Raw genomic sequence first — 7,173 nt, 5'->3', positions numbered from 1 at the left:
CCCCCCCCCCGCTGCATATGGATATAAGTTCGAGAAGGTACACAAAGAAAATACATATTTCTCCGAGTTCCTAATAAAGCGTCCAAACATATTTAATAGCGACCGAGCAAGAATCGTTACAGTTGGCTCGAAAGGTGTCATGAGAGATTCGGAGAATCCGTGAGCGCTCGAAAGTCGAAAAAATTTGGTAATTTTGATAATTTACAAAAATCACACGCTAAACCGCCATCACTCGTGTCCTACGTTAAATATAAAGGATATACCGTGCCGCCATCTTTTTTTTCATTTCCCACTCTTCTTCCCTAATCATATAATAATCGAATCGTTTCACGAACAATGCATGACAAACGACTGCGTAATAGTTGAAAAGGAACAAGAAAGAACCGTCGCTCCCCGCAAGCAGAACGACTGTCGTTAATCATCGTTAATCACCGTTCCGAAAACGTTCGGTTCGCTCCGTCGGTAAGTAGTTGCCTCGTTATCGCGCAGCGTCATAATCGTAACTCCCTAATGATTTGGCCGCGTAAAGTTTGACAATTCCATTGCTCTACGAGCGTCTTATTATTAAAAGGAAAAGCGTCTTATTATTCGTCTACCTATGTACAAATTCCGTTGGATTTACCTTTCGTCTAGCGTCACGCCGCGAGTTACCGACAATAGACGTGTACAGAGCAACGATCTAACGACGCTTTCGTAACGGCTTGAAAAGCGCCCTAGACGCTTAAAGAGCGATTATAATACTTTGGGATTAAACGGAGGTCGTGATTCGTGAAGATCGTGAAAGGCATATCACATATATATATATATATATATATACACTCTGTGACGTACAACGGCATAAATCATAAGAGCGATTAGCCTAGACGTGACTATAACGAATATAAAAACAAATAAAAATTAATATATTTAACGAACGTAAAACGTGAAGATCGTGAAAGGCATATCACGTGTACAGAGCAACGATCTAACGACGCTTTCGTAACGGCTTGAAAAGCGCCCTAGACGCTTAAAGAGCGATTATAATACTTTGGGATTAAACGGAGGTCGTGATTCGTGAAGATCGTGAAAGGCATATCACATATATATATATATATATATATACACTCTGTGACGTACAACGGCATAAATCATAAGAGCGATTAGCCTAGACGTGACTATAACGAATATAAAAACAAATAAAAATTAATATATTTAACGAACGTAAAATGAGGAGAAAAAATAGTAATACATTTTTTTAATTACCAAACAAAGATTAATTTACGATTCCACGTAGCCTCTGGAATCCCGTGTACACATATATATATGTATAGCGTGTAATTTGTTTTATAGGTTAAAAATAAAGGACGGCCCGATGTTTCCTGCAGGAAATGAGAGGTGGCGCTGCGCGCTAACACGGTCGTCAAAAAGTTAATAGTGACCCCAGGGCAGATGTGCAGTGATACCAAGAGCGCAGTATAGGAACAGAAGCAGAGACGGCGGGTACGAAGATACGGTAGGAGTAAGCACTAAGAGGATATAGGTAGGAACAAGGTGGTGCGCAAGGCCCGTGAAAAGAAGGGCCCAACCCCCATGCATCAAGACCGTAACTTCATGGTAAAGGGTCAGCAAACTCCATGCGTGTGAGCCAATGGTAATAACGTGGCTGGTCCCCATACGCGCGACACATCCACGCCGTGGGAAAACTACAGTCAGCCCTGTGCACGGGCAAAAGCATTATGGGTCCCCGTGGCCACGCGATCTACACGAGGGGTTGTAGATGGTACGCATATGGCGATATATGCGTGACCGGTTACTTAATTGCGAGTATGGGGGTGCCATGGGTATATGCTACCCCTGGTATGACTCCCATATAACTCGTACGCGACCTACCCCCCATATACTCTGCTCGGTTCACACGTTATATCCGCTTTGTAATAAAACCTGATGGAAAGGAACGACAGGGTTATGGGAGTCGATTTATGGATTGATTCTCATATTGAAAACGGACTGATACCGTTGACAGATTTTCTATGGTGACTGTACGGGACATAAGTAGTGCGATTTTCGCAGGCGATCTGGGTCCATTGGGTAGGACGACTTGGTTAAGTGGATTGAATAGTCAAGATTTACAGTGATATTTTAATTAATAGAAAATCACCGGTCGAGCCGATTCTATGGAGAATCAAAGCGAGATCCGATCGAGAATTATGTAGATCGTATGTACGTTCTATGTTAATGCGTTGGTTTTAACATTGATTTTTTTTTCTCCTTTATGTCGAGCAAAACTGGCCTTTTCGATCTCTTACGTCACATCCTGCCGAGATTTTAAATGCTCCAGCTTCGTTTTTTCTTTTTTTTTTTTTCACCGATGCTTTTACGGCCACGACCAGCTCCTCGTTAACAGGATGTTTTTTAATTGGGCAACAGATTAACGAGACGATCGCGTAGGCCACGACAAGTCGTATGAAATCGGCCGATCTTATGGCTATTAGCTATGTATTGTACAGGCGTAGATTAATGCCGGCTCGATATTTATTTCATTATGAAAATCCCGCTATATATATGTACGTCTTAAAATATTGAGTACAAAAGGTCAGGGCTGGTGGATCGCTGTGAAATAGGCGTGGCCGATCCATCCGGTACGATCTACGAATTTCTATTGGATCACGGACACTCCTTCGAATGGATCGATCGATCGTTGAATACGAGTGGGCTCGAGCGATCGGTTCTGATCTCGGGAATGTAACTAATGAAATATCAGACTCGATCGAATGGATCGTTGATCCATTAAGATCGAGCGAGGCACATCGGTGAACAAAAAAAAAATGTTCGTACCAACATAATACCGTAAACGCATCGAGTTCCGAGTATTGAAGATTTCCACTGGGCAATTGTAGGTGGCGCATTAATTTAATGAAATATGAATCTACCTGCTCCTTGTATATACGTATATACAATATTGTAAATGCATATCGATCGTTCGCCAGTGGTGGCAGCACTCAGTAAGATTGGTACTGGTGAAAAGAAAAAAAAATATCAATAATTCAAGTACCCTGTTCGTGCTCTTTGCCAGCGTGACGAAGTAATTAAAAAAAAAAAATTTTAGTTTTCATGGTTTCCAAAGATAAAAAATACCTCAAGATCGTCAGACTTTACATAATTATCCAATTATATCAGCACCCAACGATAAAACGTACTGGGTTACGCGTGCGCGTAACCGCACGTTAGTCAACCTAGAACTAATGGGCTATCGTGCTCCGACGCCTACGCGTCTCCTACCCACACGACGCCGACGTCCACGGACCCCACTTAATCCACCATATTAAACGTTCAATTCCGTGTTTCGTGCGAGTCGAAGAACCCGAGCGATACGTGTCCGACTTTGGATATAAACAGTAGACGAAAATGGGAAGCGAGGCCAAAAATGGCGTACGAAGAAAGATACAAAGTCCCGTGAGCACTTGCGAGCGAATGGCAGGGCCGACCAGACGTCACTCAGTGCCCCGAGACATACGTGTAACAGTCAGACATGGCAGGAGCGATTAACGTGCAATTTGGCGGTATGAACGTGAGAGCCGAAAGTGGCCGACCGATGCCGAAGTCAGCCGAGGGTAAGGTTGGCGAAATGTGATGGGCGCGGTTCGCAGTAAACGTATAAAATAAGACAGGACCGTCGAGCCACGCGAGAGCTCAAGGAAGCCGGTATAAGTATTCCAGGTAAAGACAGGCTCTTTTTTTTTATCTTTATACCCGAAGAGTCACGCAATCGGCAATACGTATACAAGCAAGTGCTGCCAACCCAAAGAGGAAGATGCTAATCGCACGATGCAATTTAGCCGTAACCACTGCTCTGCTTGCGTTAAAGGGGTGCAGGTATACGCCGCTGTATTTTCACGTTGTATTCGTATATACACGCATCCACCAGGTATATCTATAGGCGTCAATAAGTGCAGCGAGTGCATCGAGCCCAATGTATCCCCAAGGTCTATCGTACTACTGCGCGTGATATCAGGTTGAAATGATATGGGAAGAGAGGGTAAAAAGTGATATGGGAAAAAGGGAAGAATCGTGATGCACCGGCGTTAAGTTTTCTTGCGAAACTATTGCACCAGTGAGAACAGACAGACGGACGTAGCTGGATGATATTCAGGTGTCTAAAATAAGATCATAATTACAGCGGGGGGTCGTAGGAAATGACGATCTTCTTGAATGAGATACTCCGTGCGCCTTCGGTAAATTGCCGGACGGCGTAAATTGTCCATGACGTCCAAGAGAGAGAGAGAGAGCTTCCTGGACGGCATTACAGCCCGTCTTATTCATCCAGGTACCAGATTGCTCGTCTTTAAGATTAAATAAAAAAAAAAAATAATAACAACAATAACCTCGTTGCGCAACCAGCGAGTAAAAAATTGTACCCAGCGACGAATTTCATTTCACGTAAATGCGATCTGTTATGCTCAATATTTTTAAGGCTCTCGACGAAGGTTGAAAATAAAAAAAAATAAAAATTTTTATTTCCCTAGGGGAGCCGCCTACCGGAGTACGAATAGATAATTTTGGCCATAGGCAAGAAAGTGCGCGATCGTACCGTGTAAGGTCGTCGATTTCGTATTCATATCGTCTCGAATTAGCCCGGTCTGCCTGGGGCCCAGATTCGAGACCGGGCGATGTATGCAAATTGAACGTGTCGTGCATAGAGGGAGCTGGGACCTGATGCGGTATGATTTCATTCCACCTCCGAGTACCTACTACGGGCGAGAGAGGATCAAAGGGAGACGCTTATTACGAGTCACGGGTCACGTTGCAGCGTGCCGAGGATAGCGGAGATACCGATAGATAGCAGAGACAGATGTATGAGAAGTATGTGGAGCAGAAAAAAAAAAGAAATGGCGTGGAGAGGTGGGAGGTCATCGAAAAATCAGAGGTCACGTGTGGTGAAAGAAAAAGAGAAGAAAAAGAAAACAATCTCGAAGGGATTTTCGTGGTTGATCGTAACATCTTGCAGGCGGGCAGGGTCATCCGATAGGCCATGTGTACGAGCCGGGTCAGGTCAGGATAGGTTAGGCTGGTAAGGTGTTCCAACCAGGTGGAAGCGGAAGTTAGGTTAGGTTTTATTGATAGAAACCCAAGAACTCTGAAACACGAGAAGTTCCTGGCGGTATATTTGTTTTTGTAGTATTTTCGCGCTATCTGGGCCTTATTCATTTTTCTTTTCCTCTTAACCGCGGTAAACCCAATACAACGTAACCGAAACCCAACATCATCGAGTTGTGGTAAAACTTTTTTTTTCGCCTCTACGAGTAGCCCGAAAAAAAAGTATAGCTAATGTCAGGTTTCCAAGTTAAGTTGGAATTAGGTAAGGCCCAAATTCACGAATTATGGTACAGAAACGCTCTTAGATACGCTCATGCGGCTCCGGGTTGTCAAATAAAAGAACACACAGGAGATACAGCGTCTCCAGTGGGTCCCCGCCTTGGGTAGTATGGACCGTGCGGAACCCTCGTGGCCCAAAAGGGCCATATGGGGCCTTACGATGCTCCACGGACAAGAGTTACCCGCCGTCGGAGAGGCACGATCGCGGCACGGTCCGCACACGTGCAGCCCTCGGGGCCCCAGTACGGGGATGTAGGAAAATTATTGATTATTAAAACTAGGAGGACGGGGGAGGGGCCTTATAATACGGCCCAGCGTTATACCAAGGACGATCCCGATGGAACCATCGTTCTTGCTATCTCATTGATCCTGACGAAAAAAAAAATTAACAGCACCGTAACCATGGTAACAGCCAGTGGCGTCGTCAGCTGCGGGGCTTGGGGGCTGCAAGGGAAATCAAGAAACAGAGTGCGCATGCGGAGACAAAATCGTTAAGAAAATCCAAGACCCACCAGTCTGTTTCGAGGGTAAGAAAATGGGCCCTGGAAAAGGGACCGGCGAACAATCGTCCCATCCTGTCCCAATACGCTCTCGACTCGAGGACCCTTCTTCAATGGAGATCGAGCCGCGTCCAAACATCATTAACAATGAAATTGGAAACTTCGTGACTTCGTAGGTTATTGTAGTATACCCATTCTCTGTTTGAGTAAGGCAGGACCGTACCGAAGCACCGTGGCGCCCGAGCTCCAAGTTTCAATGGGAAAAAAAAAAATTGCTAAGAGAAACTTACTCGGATAAATTGTTCGCTGTCAAGTGGCGTCTACCTCAATGGAATTGGATAGCGTTTATATGTAAATGACGCCGATGGGGGGGGGGGCAGAGGGGAGGGAGGGCAATAAGGCGAAGCGTATCTACGTGAGACGCTTCTGCAATCTTGCAACTAAGAACGATAACCGGTAGGCGAATCAAATACGGAGTGAACTATACAGGTAATATAGAGGTATGGCCGCGTATGCGCATGCGTCAAGTAAATTACGGTCAATCTCGTGGCGAAGTACGTATACCTATATATATATATATATATATATATATATATATATATATATATATATATATATATATATATATATATATATATATATATCGCATAACGACGAGAGGATCACGCGACGGCATCGTACTGAGAGACACAAGACGAGAGGGCCTAATGTCGAGTGAAATGAGTAAGGGAAAAAGAGTGGGGCCCCCTATCGCCTAAACAAAAAGGGGGTACAGTCAATTGGAAGGGCCTGATGCAGTAGCGTCGGTAACTATACTTAAGTTAAGGATGATACCTAGTTTTCTGTCTGTCTTTTCCGACCGATCGTACACGGGACACCCGTTGTGCAACATATTATACCGTGGCGTGGTAAGGCCCCTGTTTCTTTGGATCGGGCCCTTTTCTCGAGCCAGGTGCCCTTTATCTCTCGGCCGAGGGGCCCGGGGGCTACGCGACGTTCAAAACCGACGGCCGCTGCACGTTACGAATCGGGACGACGAGGATAAACGATATTAATGAGAAAACAGACGGTTCTGCGGCCACCGTGAAAACGTCGTACTAGTCACGTAAGTAGTGCGTATACGGGATATGGATAGGTCGGACAAGGAGAAGCGAGAAGGAAAAGGGAGACACCGAAGAGAATTATGAATCGCGCTCCGGGAGTTAAGAATGTACGGCAAAGGACCCAGGGACCCCTTGCGGCGTAAACGCATAATTTCGGCCGCGCGGTAAAACAGCCGGTCGCGCGGAGAATCCAAAAAAAAAAAAAAAAAAAGGAAACA

General features: G+C 45.0%; 1 protein-coding gene across 5 annotated transcripts in view; it reads right to left on the bottom strand.

Moving 5' to 3' along the window:
* The window catches only part of LOC107272544 (fringe glycosyltransferase), a 50,590-nt gene that overhangs the window by 25,132 nt on the left and 18,285 nt on the right, over window positions 1-7,173 (bottom strand). The window lies entirely within an intron of this gene.

Source organism: Cephus cinctus, unplaced genomic scaffold (genome assembly GCF_000341935.2).
Source record: "Cephus cinctus unplaced genomic scaffold, Ccin1 Ccin1_scaffold1184, whole genome shotgun sequence".
NCBI classification, from domain to species: Eukaryota; Metazoa; Arthropoda; class Insecta; order Hymenoptera; family Cephidae; genus Cephus; species Cephus cinctus.
Note: the sequence above shows the minus strand (reverse complement) of the source record. Positions and strands in the feature narration are given on the sequence as shown.